General features: G+C 38.9%; 1 protein-coding gene and 1 long non-coding RNA gene across 5 annotated transcripts in view; both read left to right on the top strand.

Moving 5' to 3' along the window:
* The window catches only part of DYRK1A (dual specificity tyrosine phosphorylation regulated kinase 1A), a 138980-nt gene that overhangs the window by 77808 nt on the left and 43447 nt on the right, over positions 1-17725 (top strand). The gene's annotated exons all lie outside the window — the stretch shown is intronic.
* On the top strand, positions 4222-16440 carry LOC116550823. The gene is made up of 3 exons (XR_004268594.1): positions 4222-10188; positions 13612-13617; positions 16430-16440. It is a non-coding gene; the product is annotated as an uncharacterized LOC116550823 (long non-coding RNA).

Genomic DNA, 17725 nt, shown 5'->3' with positions numbered 1-17725 from the left:
GGCGGCGGTGACACGCGTGCGCCCCATTACAGGCGGTGTGTACTTCTCCTCCTGTTTTTTTTTTTTTTTTTTTTTTTTTAAAGACAGGACCTCACTCTGTTGCCCAGGCTATAGTGCAGTAGTGTGATCACAGCTCAGGGCAGCCTTGACCTCCTGGGCTCAAACGATTCTCTCACCTCAGCCTCCCAAATAGCTGGGACTATAGGTATGCAGCACCATGCCCAGCTGATTTTTAAAGTTTTTGTAGAGATGGAATCTCCCTGTATTGGTCAGGCTGGTCTTTTAACTCCTGGGCTCAAGCCATCCTCCTCCTTTGGCCTTCCAAGGTGCTGAGATTTTAAGTGTGAGCCACTGTACCTGATCTCCATTATTTTGAGTAACAAAGTCCTATTTGAGGTTGACACAATCTGTGTCAATAGTAGTTTTGGATGCTTATGGAATCACTTGATGAAATGAGTCTAAAAAGTCAAGCAATGAAATGGAACAGTTTTGAGGTTATGACCTCACATTTTCAGGTAATGGTACTCAAAATCTTTCAGAGATCATTTTAAAAAGTATTGTTGTGAGTGAAAATCATTAACATACTCATTGGATTAATGGAAAACACCATCTTCCTAATGTTAAAAAATTTTATTTCGTTGTTACTTGGGATAAAATATCCAGTTATAGTATCATACAGGAATTCAGTAAATGTTGTATCTGAAACAACTTGGAAGTTAAGATTATGTGCTGTGGAAAACCAGGTGACTTAAACAGGATTTAATGATGACAAAGTTGCTGATATTAAAGATGGAAGTAGGCTTTTGACTGTATTGAGAGGGGCACCTTATACAGACAAGAAATTTTGATGTATGAAACTCATCTTATCTCTTTGCTTTTGGAACAGCTTTATATTCCTGAGTGTGGTGTGCTCAGCCAGGTGGGATAATGTCAAAGCTGGGAGTGACTGTAGAGATGGCTTATTCAGGGCTGGCCACCTTTTTTCCTGCCTCAGCATACTTGAGCAGGTTAGGTTATTTTCTGGCAAAAAACAGGCTCCCAGGACAATTCTTGGGAGATAAGGGAGGGAGAGAGTGGTATATAGATTTTGAAGAGGCCCTAACTGCACAGTGATTCTACTCCTGTGTGTGAGGGGGCAGGGCTGTTTGGACAGATGACATGTTTTTTCCAGTGTCATGGAGCTAACCCTAGAGCTGGAACCAGAACCGTCCACTTGCTCCCTGTGCCAGTTTTCATTTTCTCAGCCACATCCTTTCCTTTTATTGTTTTTTTACCCCTTTTTCTTACTATTTTCAATAGAATTTTAAATGTCATATGTTTAATAAGATGAAAACTGCTGATATAAATCAAGAAGCAGTCTTTAAATTTTAAATGATGGTGCATTTACGGAGACATTATTAACTAATTTAGTTCCTTTTTCTGACTTTTGACATCACCTCCTTTTTCCACTTCATCATGGCTTGGAACCGCTGAGTCATTCTTGGGTCCAGCTGTCTCTTATCTGTTGTCCATATTGAAACAGGTTTTTAAGTCCTGTCAGTCTGCCCTCATAGTGTCTCTTCATGCATCGTCTCCTTCCTTTCCTTTTCTGACCTTTCCCTCCTGAAACGTTCTTACTGTCCCACGCTTGGGCTGGTACAGAAAGCAGCTGATCTCTATTTGTGGTTCTTCCCGGTTCCAGTCCACCTTACTCATTTGTTCTGTCATTTAGCACTTGCCAGGTACCATTTTAAACAGTAACTCTTTTCTGTTCTTAATACTTTTGAGGTTTAAGTACTGTTATAAACCCATTCTCCAGATGGAAAGGGAGGTATGGATTTAACTGATTTACCCAAAATGACACAGAAGCTGGTAGCTATCTAGTAAATGGCAAAATTGAATCCAGACTCCCTAGGGTGTTGATTGCTATAGCTAAACATGAAACTGGAGTTGTGCCACTCCTTGCACACTTTATCTGGCACCCTCTTAGGCTGTTCTACAAAATCCAGTGTTTTAACTTGCCATTCTTTTTGCCCAGCCTGCCTTTCTAGCCTTAACTTACCCCTCTGTCTATATTCTATTTTCCAGCCAAATGTGAGGTGACATTTAAGCTGCTACTTGAAAGAAAAGTGGAAGTAAGGGAATTGTGTTTGGGGCAGAGTGAAGAGTGTACTTGAGAGAGTGTGGAGGTGCCTTGGAGGAGCTGGAGCCTACAGAGGTCCCGCAAGAACAACGCAAGAGGAGGCCGCAGGTGGAGGGAGGCGGGTGCCCGATTGTAGAATGCTTTCTAGTCGCCCTCCACAGGACATTTTCAGGAGCTATTCACAAGATTCATGGCTATCATGCTCTGAAATTTGGTGTGAAGTTCATTTTTAGGTGGACTCCTTATTTAATTCCGCTCTCTTTCGGCCCAGTCACCCCTTGGCCAGTTTTCACTGGCAGTGAGCAGGCCGTTTGGAAAGGATGTCCTCCAGCAGTGGTGTTTCCTAACCCTGCCTCTCATTCCCCTCTGAGATCAGTTTATCTTCATTCGCTCACAGGTGTTCAACAATCTTGTCTTTTATGGGGAGTTTCTAATGTGTCTTGAGTACTTTCCCACCCCTTTTATCTTGGAGGCATGGTTCAGAGTGGAAAAGGGCCCAGACCCACCTGCCTCTGGCCTTCCTACCTCAGCTAGTGTGCTTAGGGCTGTGGTGGAGTGCTTGACCTCTTTTTGTGTACAGTTTAATAAATGCTGGAATAATGCCACCTAATGCATAGGACTTCTGTGGGTTTAAGGGCATACTGAAACAAGTTGGCATAGAATAAGAGTTCAGTGAATGTTGTCACTACTTTTTAATTGTGAAAAACTACTCACAAATTCTGTAGTAAAGGGTCATAGAAACCTGCTTTATCCATACTATCGTTATTGAGAATACTTTCTGGTTTGGAAAAATCTGCTTGTTTCAGAGGTAAAAAGAAAATCTCATTGCTATTTATTTAATAGACAGAGTCTCACTCTCTCGCCCAGACTGGAGTGCAGTGGCGTGATCCTGGCTCACTCCAAACTGACTCCCAGGTTCAAGTGACTCCCCTGTCTCAGCCTCTGGAGTAGCTGGAACTGCAGGTGCATGCCACCACACCTGGCTAATTTTTGTATTTTTAATAGAGGTGGAGTTTTGCCATGTGGGCCAGGTTGTTCTCAAACTCCTGACCTTCAAGTGATCCACCCACCTTGGCTTCCCAAAGTTCCGGGATTACAGGTGAGAGCCATCGAACCTGACTGTTATTTGTTTATTTACTTACTTTTTGCCTACCAGTAGGTTTAGAAGTTTCTCCATATACTTGCTATTTTTTTTTTAACCTGGTTTGGGGATGATGGGAAGAGGAGATCTAAGCGTTTTTAATTGTATTGTTAGAGAGCTTTCTTTATATATTAAAGATGTCATGCAACTCTTTGGACAGTAACATTTTCCATACTATTTTGGTTTAGTATGGAACTGAGATAAATATGTTGACTGCTTTTAGATAAGATATACGGAAGAGGGAAACCTATGAGCTTTAAGAGTTTATTTGCTACATAACTATGCTTTTAACAAAGGGCTACATTTTATATTTATTAAGTTTGTATAACCACTATTGAATGTTGTAGGGGTTATCACAGAGTTTAAAATGAGGAAACTGAGGCCAGCACAAAAAGATTAAATGCCAATTTATTCAGCTTCCAGGTGAGGTTCTGTGGTCTTGGGGAAAGAGGCCAGGGAAGTCACACCTGACTCTTCTGGGCATGGGGTTTTATAGGGAGTGTGAAGGCGTTTGATTGGTTGCGGGGAAACAGGGCGTGGTTGGGGCAGGCTGCTATGGGTAGGTAGGGGGGATTTTCTAATGGCGGGCTAGGTGCCGAGTGCAGAGCTTAGTGTTGAGTGCAGAGGGGTTGGCCAAGGCGGGCTAGGTGCCGAGTGCAGAAGTGGGCGTGTCCGAGCTCCTGGGGAGGCAACCGGCCTTACAAATGTTACTTAGCTCTATGTTTAACTTATTTTATTTTATTTTTTAGAGAGGTTCTTACTCTGTCAGCCAGGCCGGAGTGCAGTGGCACTATCTCAGCTCGCTGCAACCTCTGCTTCCCAGGTTCAAGCGATTCTCGATTCTCATGCCTCAGCCTCTCTACTAGCTGAGACCACAGGCCTGCACCACCACAATCGCCTAATTTTGTGTGTGTGTGATTTTAGTAGAGATGGGGTTTTGCCGTGTTGGCCAGGCTGGTCTTGAACTCGGGGCCTCAAGTTATCCACTGCTTTGGCCTCCCAAAGTGCTGGGACTACAGGCATGACCCATGGTGCCCCACCTTCTGTGTTTAACTTTTAAAGTGTCTTTGGTCAGTTGAATATCTTGCCTATTGGGTATTTTTAAATGGAAAATTTCTGTAAATATTCAGTGTTTTAATTAGAATCACAAAGCCAAATGATTGCCTCATTGGATAATTTTAAGTATTATGATGCAATTCAATATAGGTACCCAAGTACTTAACTAGACTTAAAAATATCTTGTATGTTTAACAGCTGTTTAGCTGGAACTAAAAAAGAGTGAGTCCTCTATGTGTGTGTTTCTCCACTATTCTGCCTGGGATGGGAGAAGGAAAAAGTTATTTTTTCCCCCTTGACTGCTGTTGCTGTGCCTGCTTTAGAAGAAGGCAGAGGTAAAGATCAGGGAAGGCAACTTTCTTTCCAAAGAAACCTTATGTGCCTGAAACTTAGTAACATCTTCAGATACTTCTTAAAATAGCCTAGTTATGGCATAGCTGAAGGTGGTGGTAGGTTAAGTAACCTGCCTGTGTTACATTCCTGGCTGCCTCTGTGTGTTCTGACCCTACTACCCTAGAGGGGCAAACAGCTAAGCAGGCACCTTTCAACCTTTGAATGGTTTCATAGTTTTTCAGCATTTAGATATGTTGTTTCATTCCCCCCTTTTTGTACTTATGGGTGTCTTGGAAGGCAGCTGTAGTATGCCTGTCGGCCGGCTAGACAAAGTTATGGACAAAGTGGTTGTGGAGGAGGGCATCTTTGGGTAATTTACAGGTTTTTTTTGGGGGGGGGTATGTGTGTGTACGTACATATGTGTGTGTACATACACATATGTTAGTATTAACATTTAAAAAATTTTTACATAAATAGTATTTCACTATCTTTTTGATTTTGAAAAAAATGAACTAAGTTGAACTCTAACCACCATTTATTAAAATATTTCTTTTAAACTCCAAACAGAGGCTCCAGATCGTCTTTCAGGCACAACCTTTCCTGTTCTCTGGCAGCTCTGTGTGTAACGTTTCAAACCCAAGGGAGAGGAGTACTTTGGGTTTACACGGTTGAGGGTGGTGATGAATCCTCTCATTTCCTGTGTGAGGAGGCTGGCCTGTTTGTTGCCATGCCCCACCAATGCTGGGGCCAAGGCAAGCAAAAGGGGACGCTCAGGTCCTAGCCTAATTCCTGTCTCTGTAGAGCAAGCGGAACTTTCAAAAGTATTTCTTTTTTTTACCTGTTTTGTAAATGAATATGCTAAATTTGCATGGTGCAGAGGAATCTGAGCTATAGAGAGCAGGCCGAGGACTGTGGGGCTTCATAAAGGGCATTTTGAGCAGCTGGAGACCTGTGGTTATCCTGTCCAGGCTCTTCCCCTGCTCTCCTTAACGTCCCATAGATGCTTCTGATCTGGGAGGAATTGAAAGAAGACCTCGTCTCCTGACTGAAAGTGGGAAGTGGCAGTCACTGAATGCGCTTGCTGTGTGTCATTACTGCCTGTCAGGCTGGCAGTTAACGGTTTTGTGTGTAGAGGATGGTTTCTAATGCTCTCTGCTATTTGCTAAGCCATAAATAAGGATATACCGTCTGACAAGCACTATAATAGTATGTAGGGCAGCTTTGAAATCAAGACTGTCTGATAGCCTTAAGCTGTGGTCACTGTCATTTTTCCTCCTCTTGAAAGACATTGGACTCTGAGGATCTGGCTTACCGTCATGTTTGGTGGACAATTGTTTATTAGCTTGCTTGAAAGAATTAGTTCATCTGTTATAATCACTGTAGTGTCAGTTTGAATGACTGGAGCCATTTTTGTAAAACTTGTGAAATCTTTATGTATTTATGAAAGTTAAACTTACTGAAGGCCGAATGACTGCAGTGAAAGTATGAATCCTTTAATTAAATAAGTGGTTAGCATTTATATAAGCAGTCTAATCAGGACCCCAAATATTTGCTCATTTTCTTTAGGACTAACCTGGATGCCTGATGGAGTAATCGTCACTGTCCTGTATAGATCTTCTAGATTTTTCAAAGTACTTTCAGTTTCACAGTGGTGGCAAATTTTGTTTGTTTATTTAATTATTTAGGGGGCATGTTCTCAGTTTAGCCTGATTAGTTAACTGCTGAATGAATAATGCTATTCTAATACCCTGCTAGGAAGAAATTTATGTAATTCAAATTCCGATTTATATGCAACATTCTGTGTTTTTATTGAGACATGATACTGCCTGACAGGGCTGCTTCAGCAGCTGTCATCTGGTTTGTTGTTTCTTGTGTTGTTATCTAGACTTTGCTAGCCTAAAATCCATTCTTCTCAGTGCCTCTGCAGGGCTGTCCAGTGAATCATCTAAAATTAAACTTTCATCAGAAATAAGTTTGCTTTTTGTTTCCCCAGAGGACTGGAGTGAGTGGGCTTGAGAATACCTGCATGCAAATTAAATACAGATATAGATATAGATACAGATGTAGATATAGATAAATATTTGGGAGCATTAGGCCAAGTGCCAGTTAAGTCAGGAAGGATGCAACCATAGTTATGAAGATAAACTTTTTAAATTGCATTTGCCCAAACTTAAGCATGTTTGTGAGTATTTTGTACAAGTGACCGTTATTTTAGTTGCCATGTTAGATATGCTGCTTTCTTGAGCATGGATTTTTTTTTTTTTTTCAGTAATAAGGTTTCAAAAGATTTTTTTTTGCAGTCATTTAAAATCAACTGTTAATTAATCATACCTAAAATTTGGCAGATTGTATGTTTTATTTATTGCAACATGTTAAGAATTTCTCGTTTCCAGTTGACATTTAAAAATCTAATGGCAGATTGATTTGTCTGTGCTCTTTTTGTTTTACTTATTAAGTCAGGCAGCAGGTACTTACAGAGCTTCTAATGTTTTAAGCCATGGGGAAGTGGTAGTCAACAAAAGGGGTGGGAGGAGTCTTGTGGCCTTCACATTCGCAGAAATGCTGCACTAGGAGGGAGACTTTGGCCTCGAACCCACTATCAGCCACCAGCCTCTAGGCAAAGTTAAAGAACTACTGGTCTTCATTATTTTTATTAAGTGGTTGGACTTGTCTAAAAAGGTTTAATTTCACCTCCAAACTTTCTCTTGAGACATTGTGTGTCTTTGTTTACCTCTCTTTTGTTTCTAAACTTCCCTACCCTCTTTGCTACATTTAATTAAGGGCTCAAAGACTGCTCAATATCTTGTTTTATAGTAAGTAGGAAAGAATTTTATTAAGATAGGTTTCGTTACTGATTATTAGTTTAAATTGTATGGGCACTATTCTCCACGTGAAAATTTCATAATTGCTAATAACTTAGTATTAGGTGGTATTATCTGCTTTATTTATTCTTACTATTTAAAATATATTATAACTTTAGGATATTAGGGAAAATATAAATTTACCCATATTATGTGTTATACTCTGTAGAATATGATAGTTTGTGGAATTCAGCAGCCATATTGGATTACTATTTTAATCCTTTCTGTGTTCCCAGATGGTATTACCAGAAATAAATTCTTGGCTTCCTATTTCAGCTGTAAGAATTTGGTTTACCTTTTGTAAACGAGAGGGTTAAGGTCCCTTTTACTCTAGGGTTAAATAAGATTTTCTGTAATCCAGTTGTTGAAGATAGTACAGTACCTCAAAAGTAATATGTGCTTGTTAAATACAGAGTGAATGAAATACACAAATCTGCATATTAGTCTCAGAGTTTCAAGAGGATTTCATTTTAAGTTATACAGTAGGTTGGTGCAAAAGTTATACATAAGGTTGCCAATAAAATGGCAAAACCACAACTACTTATGCACCAACTGAATACTTAACATTTACTTCTCCTGTCCTTTGTGCTGTGATCGTTGTTTTATTTATATGTAATAAACTCCACAATATGTTATTTTTGCTTTGAACAGTCAGTTGGCTTTCAAAAATATTAAGAAAAATATCTTTTATATTTATGTACATACATATTTACCATTTCTGGTGCTCTTTATTCCATTGCAGGAATCTCAGTTTCTATCTTGGAATCATTTTCTTTCTGTGAACGTCTGTGAACATTTTTTCAGGGCAGGTCTGTTGTTGACAAATTCTTTAACTTTCATTGGTCTGAAAGGTATTTCACCTTCATTTTGAAGGATGTTCTCACTGGATATAGAATTGTAGGTTCAAGGTCTCTTTTCTTTCATCATTTAAAGATGTTTTATTTTCTTCCAGCAGTGCAGATGGTTTCTGATGAGAGATGGATGGTTCCCCTGTATGTAAACAGGTTTTTTTCTGTCTTTGGTTGCTTTTACAATTTTTGTCTTTATCATTGGTTTTCAGCAATTTGGTTGAATTGCCTCAGTGTGATTTTTTTTGAGTGGCTTTTCCCGTCTTTTGTTTGCTTGTTTTTGTTTCCAATTTGGTTAATTTATATTGCTTTGTTTTTCCATTCACTGATCTTTTCTTCTGCAGTGTCTAAACTGCTGTTAGGTCCATTCAGTGAGTTTTTCATTTCAGTTATTTTGTTTCACATTTTTAGAATTTCCATTTAGTTCCATTTTATAGATTCTATTTATCTATTAAGGTTCACTATTCCCTTGTTTTGTCCATGTTTTCCTTTATATTTTAAAACATGTGTAATAGTGGTTTTGGTCTGCTAATTTCACTCTGTCATTTCTGAGTCTTAGATGGATTTTTCCTCTAGAATACAGGCCACATTTTCTTGCTCCTTGCTATGCATAGTGAATTGGGCTGGCTATGAACATGAGGAATGCTGGCCTGTGAGTGTCTGCATTTTGTTGTTCTCTTAAAAGAGTGTTGAATGTCATCCTGGCAGGCTGTCAATTCACTTATAGACCATTTTGATCCTTTGAGGGTTGTTTCCATCTCTGTCAGGACAGGGGCCAGCCTTTACTGTAGGGCCAGATTAGCCCTAGCCCTAAATATGGATTTTCTGGGTCTCGGTTGAATGTTTGTTGTGTCTATTGGGGCTTTTCCACTGTAGCTGGTTTTGAACACTCAGTGCCTTCCATCCAGTATTGTGAATTCTAGTAGTAGTTCAGTTCACAGTTCCCTGCATCCTGTAGTAACATGTATTGGCCACTAGAGGGTAATAAGAAATCAGTTCATTTGTTCTTACTGGATCACTGTTACTAGATAGCCCTTATCATTAGACTTTTTGCATAAAGTCATTGGCTACTTTCACTTTAATATGTATTCATTAAGCAGCTTCTGTGGAGCTAGGCACTGCACTGTGTGCTTAGGGTATACAAATGAGTAAGAGCAATTGACTGAGCAATAGCTCTGGCCCGTGCTGTAAGACTGTTCTCTGCTTCTGATTCAGGAGCCCCTCATTTAAAAAATACTGCTTTCATCCTTACCCCCCATGCAGCTCCCTCCCTCCCTCTCTCAATGATTTCTTTACAGTCTAAATATTCCTGGTGGATTCAGTTCATTCTTTTATTGCACAAATATTGAATGCAGGCCATGTGCCAGGCACTGTTCTTGGTGCTGATGATAAAAATGATGAACAAAGCTTACTCATGGACTTTCACTTACTTGCCCTCTTAATCAGGTGCCTTTATTTCCAGCCATCGTTAGAGGTGCTATTCCTTTAACATTTTGTCTTCGTTTTGGATATGTCTTGTTGCTGGGACCTTGTGGCTTTTCATTTCTTAGTGGATTCTGTCTCAGAACCGTGACCTCATAAGAGTTTCCACATTTAGATGCTATAGTTATTATTTTCATTTACTTTTTGTTCTTTAATATTGTTTTTTGATTTAACTGTTTCTCTTTAAAATCTGCTATCAATTAATACTGCCACAGGAATGGTCCCCTGTCAGCACATTTATTACAAAGAAATTCGGTTAGGTAAGCAGTATACATTCAGACCTATGAGTATAGAGCTACATGTGGGTCTTAGAGATAAAGGCTGTTGATACTAGTTTTTACTGTTGTGTGTGTGTGTATGTGTGTGTTTTAACTTAGGGTCTTTTCCCGTGCTTTCTGTATTTGCCGTTTTCTCTGTGCTTACCGTTGTCATTTTGAATCTTTTTTTTTTTTTTCGTTTTGAATCTTAAATCCTAGTCTTTGAAATCTGTTGTTTATGAAATATTTCTCTGTAGAATCAATGCTGATCCATACTGGTAATATGGCCTCTAGTTATTATAGTTCCTTGCTAGAACATGGTAACTTGACTGAAGTAAGAAAGCTGCTTCATTTTTCTTTTAGTAAAATACTTAACACCACAATTTTTACCAAGTTTAGCAAAGTTACAGAAACATTCTCCTGGTAAAAATGATCCATACAGTTCAGAAGGATGTAAAGACAGAACTCCACATGCATAATTTTTCCAACATGCTTTTCATACTGTCTGACAGCAATTTAAAATATTTTGGAACTGTACTCCAAATGATTTTAAAGATAGCTTTGAATTAAATATTTTAAGTTCATCATTAAATTATAACATTATCTGATGTTAAAACATGCTTGCGAAACTTTTTTTTTTTTTTTAAGTGGATGCTTGCTCTGTCGCCCAGGCTGTAGTGCAGTGGCACGGTCTTGGCTCCCAGCATCCTGTGCTGCGCGGCTTCAAGTGATTCCCCTGCCTCAGCCTGCTGAGTAGCTGGGATTACAGGTGTGCACCACCACACCCGGCTAATTTTTTTTGTATTTTAGTAGAGACGGGGTTTCACCATGTTGGCCAGGATGGTCTTGATCCCCTGACCTTGTGATCCGCCTGCCTCAGCCTCCCAAAGTGCTGGGATTACAGGCGTGAGCCACCATGCCCAGGCCTGTGATACATTCTTAAGCTATTTTTTTTTACTGAGTTGAATAAAGATTATGTAATATGGTAGATAGCTGGTTGGACCATATGAAATTGCTGTTTTGTAGGCCAAAGTGGGTCAAAAATCTATCAGCAGTTTCATATGGTTCAGCATATGTAATTTATATGGTCATCCCAGTTATAGGATGAACTGAGTCCCTTTTTTCATTAACATTTGCATTAAAAGGGAAGATAGACACTTTACAAAAAGTAGAAACATGGTAATTTGCTTAATTATAAATCCAGGTTAACTAGAAATACGCCTGTTAGTTTTGTCCCCTTGGAATCTTATCCTAGGAGAGGAATGAATGAATGGATAACTTAAATACTTTCTGGTTTTACAGGAGGAAATTAAACTTAGGTTTATTCTGAATTTCATACACAGCATTTGCACTAAGAAAGGAGACAGTGTGTGGAAGCACACCTCGTTTACATGCCATGTTCACCAGCAGCCCCCAGTGCTGGTGGCTTCATCTTTCTTTCCTTTCACTACATAACCGGTAGCATCACTAACTAGTTATGACAGATGTTATAATAATAGCTAAAAAGGTCCCAGAAGTGAAAAACATAAAGTTTTTTCTTGTTAACTCACATTCAGATCACCCACAGCAAATTCCAAAAAGAACATAAGATTTTTTGTCACCTGGCATATCACCCTTAATGCAAGGGAATGTGTATGTATTCTCTCTAAAAAAAATCCAACTCTATAACTAGAAAAGTAAATCTGTTGGGGGGAAAAAGCCCTGTAGTGGATTGTGTAGATAGACTATAGCTTCCTTTTGGATTATCCACTACTTGTGTTGGTTGGAGAACAGCTTTCTTTTATTAAAGTGACCATTGCTATTCAAAATAACATTGGCATCATCTGATGGCTTGTTAGAAATGTTGACTCTCTGCTGGATGCGGTGACTCATCCTTGTAATCCTAGCACTTTGTGAGACTGAGGTGGGCAGATCACCTGAGGTCAGGAGTTCAAGACCAGCCTGGCCAACATGGTGAAACCTCGTCTCTACTAAAAATACAAAAATAAGCTGGGCGTGGTGGCGGGTGCCTGTAATTCCAGCTAGTTAGGAGGCTGAGGCAGGAGAATTGCTTGAACCCGGGAGGCAAAGTTTGCAGTGAGCCAGGATTGCAGCACTGCCCTCCATCCTGGGTGACAGAGCAAGACTCTGTCTCAAAAAATAAATAAATAAAATAAAATAAATGTTGACTCAAGCCCTACTGAATCAGAACCCTTCATTTTTAACAAGATTCAAAAACAATTTGCAAGCACATGAAAGTCTGACAAGTGCTGTTACAGCTTATGAATGGCATTGTAACCTCCTCAAGACTGCTGATGTAGCCCCTAAGTGTTTCTTGAATTTAATGCATGTAATTCACTGAATCTAAATTCAAAAAACGAAACAGGTATTTCCGGAGGTAGTGATAACAGTAACAATCAAGGAATTACCTGTTTCTTTCTAATTCTTTCATAGCTATCTGGATATCACAGAATTACATGTCTGTCCTTCCAGATGCATCCTTCAGTCTGATTCTGTCTATACTGGATGGTCATTTGGATGTCTTGTGAATGCAGTAGATAAACACGCAAATATGTATATGGATGAGAGAGCAACAGAATTCAAATACAAATCAACAATAGTAGTTTTGGAAGAGAGTTTAGGAAGCAGATTTTGATTAGTCAATGATGCATAATCTATTGTAATATTATAACATATAAGGTAACTAAAAAAAATATGGGGATGTGATATAAAAAATTCCAGCAAAAGGTGAGAAAGGAATAGGAACATCAAACAGTTGGAACAAATAGGTTGTTAGTGTTCATTTATAAATATAGCTCAACCACATACTGTTACAAGAGATAAATGTAAAATATAAGGAAACAAGAAGAAGAAGGTAAAAAGATGGACAAAAGACATACCATGCAAAAATTGATGGATAGAAGGCTTGGTGTAGTCAGGCTGATGTCAGATAAAGCAAAAAGCTTTACTGGAAATAAAGAGGGCAGTTTATGCTGATAAAAGGTATTATTTATCAGGAAGGTATAACCCTAAATTTGTACTATCTAGTAATACTTTAGGAGATTTTTAATACATTATTTTCGGTTACTGACAGAACAAGATGAGACCAGAAATTCTAAAAAATACACATATAAGATAGCATACTCAATAAAATTAATAAACCTTTCATGAGGCTGATCACGAAGAAAGAGAAGACCTCATTAACCAATGTTGAGGTGAAGGGGATATCACAAAAGCTTATGAGAGAAGATATTATAAGAACTTGATGTGAGTGCATTTGAAATTTAGATGAAGTTAGACAACTATTAGTACAACTTAACAGACACAGCAGGAAATAGAAAATCTGAATAGTCCTATTAAAGAAACTGGATCCTTAATGGAAAGAGCTACCCACTAGTTTTAAAGTCTTTGGGATTCACAACAGAAAAAAGACTACCCACAAGCAAAACTCCTGCTCCAGAAGATTTCACCAGTGAATCTACCATACGCACATGTAAAATCGTCATCAAATTGCATTCTAGAAATGGAAAAGTTTTTTGTTTGTTTTTACAGGGTCTTGCACTGGGCTGGAGTGCAGTGGTGCAGTCATGGCTTACTGCACCCTCCACCTCCTGGGCTTAAATGATCCTCCCACCTCAGCCTCCTGAGTAACGGGGACCATAGGCACGTGCCACCACACCCTGCTAATATTTTAATTTTTTTGTAGACATGGGTCTCACTATGTTATCTAGGCTGGTCTTGAATTCCTGGGCTCAAGTGATTTTCCCACCTTGGACTCCCGGAGTGCTGGGATTACAAGTGGGAACCACCACACTTGACCCAGGAAAATTCGTTTAACTTTTCAAAATCAATCAATGTCATTCACCACATTAACAGAGTAAATCAGAAAAGTCATCTCGTTTAAATAGATACAGAAAAAGCATTTAATAAAAGTCAGCATCTATTCATGAGGAAAAGGTCTTAGAAAACTACCAGTAGAAGGAAATTTTGTTAATCTGGTAATGGTATCTGTTAAAAACTGCAGCAACCATAATCCTGGAGAAATATTGAAAACTTCTTTTCCAAGAAAGCTGTATTTCCAAGATTGAGAATATAAGACAGTAGTGTCTGTTATCTCCTTTTTAAAATCATCACTGTACTAAAGGTCCCAGCAAGTAGAATAAGGCAAGGGAAAGAATAAGGATTGGGAAGGAAAAATAAAATTGTTCAGATGCTCAGTAGCCACATGTGGCTATTTGCTACATTACTGATGCAGGTAAATCCATTATTGCAGAAAATTGTATTGGGCATCACTATGCTATAGAGACCAATGCAGTTTCAACATCCCAATGTGGGTTTGTTTTGGTGGATTTGATGAGCTGAATCTGAAACTTACATGGAATAGCCAAACGTACTTTCTTTTCTTTTCTTTTCTTTTCTTTTCTTTTTTTTAAGAGGTGAGGTCTCTGTCATCTGGGTTGGAATATGTACAGTGGCACAGTCATAGCTCACTGCAGCCTTGAACTCTTGGGCTCAGGAGATCCTCCCACCCCAGCCACCTGAGTAACTGGAACTAGAGGTGTGGGTTGCCATGCCTGGCTTATTTATTTTTTTCTTCTAGAGATGGGGTGGTGGTGTGTTGCCCAGGCTGGTCTCAGACCCCTGAGCTCAAGTGATGTCCCACCTCAGCCTCCCAAAGTTCTCGGATCACAGGCCTGAGCCACTGTGCCTTGCCTGCCAAAACGTTCTTGAAGAACAGAATTTCCTATTGGATGTAAAAATTTTAAAGCTATTGTAATTTAGGTAATATCCAGTTCTTGAACAGAGATCTAGGTAGGTAAGTTTCTATCCAGTAGAACAGAATAGGGAGTCCAAAACTAGATCCAAGCATAAAGGGGAAAGTGATTTATGATAAAGATGGGGTTACAGAGTGAATTAGTTCAGGATCAATTGGATGTTCGTTTGGGGGGAAAATAAAACTTGATCCTATTTTATACACAAATCAAATGCAAATGGATTGTGTACTTAGATGTGTGAGATTAAGCTCAGTGTTTAGAAGGTAATAGATTTTTTCATGACTTTTGATATAAGGAAAACTTTCTTAGACTCCAAAAGTACAATGCTAGTTATAAAGCAAAAGTTGATAAAATTAAGGCCTTGTATTCATCAAATTATACCATTAAGAGAGTGGCAAGGCAAGCTGCCTATAACCAATAAGGGCTTGCTTATATTCAGAATATATTTTTTAAAATCCTGGAAATATGTAAGAAATGGGCTTGCAATTGAGTAGAAAAAATAGAAAAGCAACCTGAATGCACATTTCACAAAGTGATGTATAAATTAAATCCACACTAGAGTACCACAGCACAAATACACTTGGCCTAATGGCTGAAATTAGACTGATGATTCCATGCCATAATGAAGGAGTAGAGCATGGGAATTTTCATAAACTGCTAGTGGGAAAATTGATCGATTGGAACCAAAAAAAGCCTGGAAGAACAACAGGCCAGCATCTCTGTATATACCAAACGATGTATAACAACAATCTTACAAGTGGCAGTGTTCATAATAGCCCCAAATTGGAAATAATCCAGGTGTCAGTCACTAGTGGAATGCATAAATAAATTATCCCATATAATAGATACCCATATATTGGGATATTATAAAGCAGTGGTAATGGACAAACTACAGTTTATAGGCACAAGATGAAGCAAACAATCCTGTATTACATTAGTCTGTTCTCTCCCTGCTATGAAGAAATACCTAAGACTGGGTAATTTATAAATTATAAATATTGTAAAGGTAGTGTCCATTTCTTGAACTTTATAAAGAAAAGAGTTTTAACTGGCTCATGGTTCTCCAGGCTGTACAGGAAGCATGAAAGCCTCTGGGGAGGCCTCAGGAAAACTTTAGATCATGACAGAAGGTATTGGAGAAGCAGGCATGTCTTACCTGGCCTGCAAAGTCAGGCAAAGGGGTAAGGTGTGGCACAGTTTTAAACAGCCGTTTCTCCTGAGAACTCTTACCATGAGAGCGGCACTAAGGGGGATGGTGCTAAACCATTAGAAACCACCCTCATAATCCAGTCACCTCCCACCAGGCCCCTCCTCCAACTTTGGGGATTACAATTAGACATAAGACTTGGGCAGGGACACAGATCCAAACTGTATCACTTGCTTATATAAAATAAAAACAAATCTGGGTTTCGAGGTCAGGATAATGGTAACTTTAAGGAAGAGGACGGAGCTGTTGGTTAGAAAGGGTCATAGAGTGGTGTGATGGTTTTGTGAGACATATTCATTTTATGATGGTAGTTTAAGCTTTATGCTAATGATTTTTGTAGTCTTTTCTACAATATTGCACTACATAAGTTTAAACATAGTACATAACAGTGACATGGATAATAAAAACAGAAACATTTTTGTAAAAGGTGCTTGCTGTGTGTCACAGGTTTCATTCTGTGTGCCTATTGGTGGTATCTCATTTAAACTTCATAAGAAGGACTAGGGTTGGTATAGTTAATACCTCTGCTTCATAGTTAGGGAAACCAAGGCTTTGAATAGTTAAGAAATTTGCCAGTCACAGCCTTAGCCTTTTACTGTTTATAAGAACTTTTTATATATTAAGGACCTTAATTCCTTTTATTTATATTCCTTCCCACTTTTTTTTTTTTTTTTTTTTTTAAATTAAAAGATGGGATTTTGCTCTGTCTCCCAGGATGGAGTACAGTGGTGCAATCTCAGCTCACTGCAACCTCTGCCTCCTTGGTTCGAGTGATTTTCCTGCCTCAGCCTCCTGAGTAGCTGGGATTACAGGCGCCTGCCACCGCACCCAGCTAATTTTTGTGTTTTTTTTTTTTTTAAGTAGAGACGGGGTTTTGCCATGTTGGTCAGGCTGGTCTCAAACTTCTGACCTCAGGTGATAAACCTGCCTCGGCCTCCCAAAGTGCTGTGAGCCACCATGCCGGGCCTTTTTACTTTTTAATGTACAGATTTAAAAGCCCTCATTCCCCTCATTATTTGAATTTAGCTTTTTAATTTTTTGCTTTTACAAACAATACAAGAATAAATATGCTTGGCATCTTTGTGTACATTATTGATTATTGCCGTAATAAATTTCTAGAAGTTCTTTTAAAAAGTGAACAAGGTGGTTTTACATAATTGAATGAATGTATTTTTGACTACGAATGATAAAATGTTTAGAAAAGTTAGCCATCTTTCACCACAGTTACACTATCCTTTTACTTATTTAATAAATATTAATCATGTAGATTGGGTCAATTAAGGACTTTGTTGTAATGGAGAAAGAGAGAAGAGAAAGTAAAGTGTAAAAGCAATGCTGGGGCAGTTGACATTCCAGCTTCAGCTGGGGTGGAGGACTTGAGATTTTTACTTTGGAAAGGTCACTTTAGCTGTTTTATTGAGTAGATACAGAACTGCAGATAGACAGAATAAAGACAGAGCTATTAGGAATCTGTTTTGGTAATCTTAAGTGAGATATATGGTGATGTAGATGAAAAGGTTGTGTTTGAGTGTTCTATTAGGAGATAGAATGAGCATGACTGGATAGCTGTGGGGGACGAACTCTAACGTGAGCTCCAGAGTGTTGATTCTGGTTGACTGGGTAGAAAATGGTGTCATTCCCTGTGGAGGAAAGTAGGGTGGAAC

The sequence above is a fragment of the Sapajus apella genome, unplaced genomic scaffold (assembly GCF_009761245.1).
Source record: "Sapajus apella isolate SASKATOON/1434 unplaced genomic scaffold, GSC_monkey_1.0 scaffold8, whole genome shotgun sequence".
Lineage (NCBI taxonomy): Eukaryota > Metazoa > Chordata > Mammalia > Primates > Cebidae > Sapajus > Sapajus apella.
The sequence above is the reverse complement of the archived record's forward strand: the minus strand, read 5'-3'. Positions and strand labels throughout refer to the sequence as shown.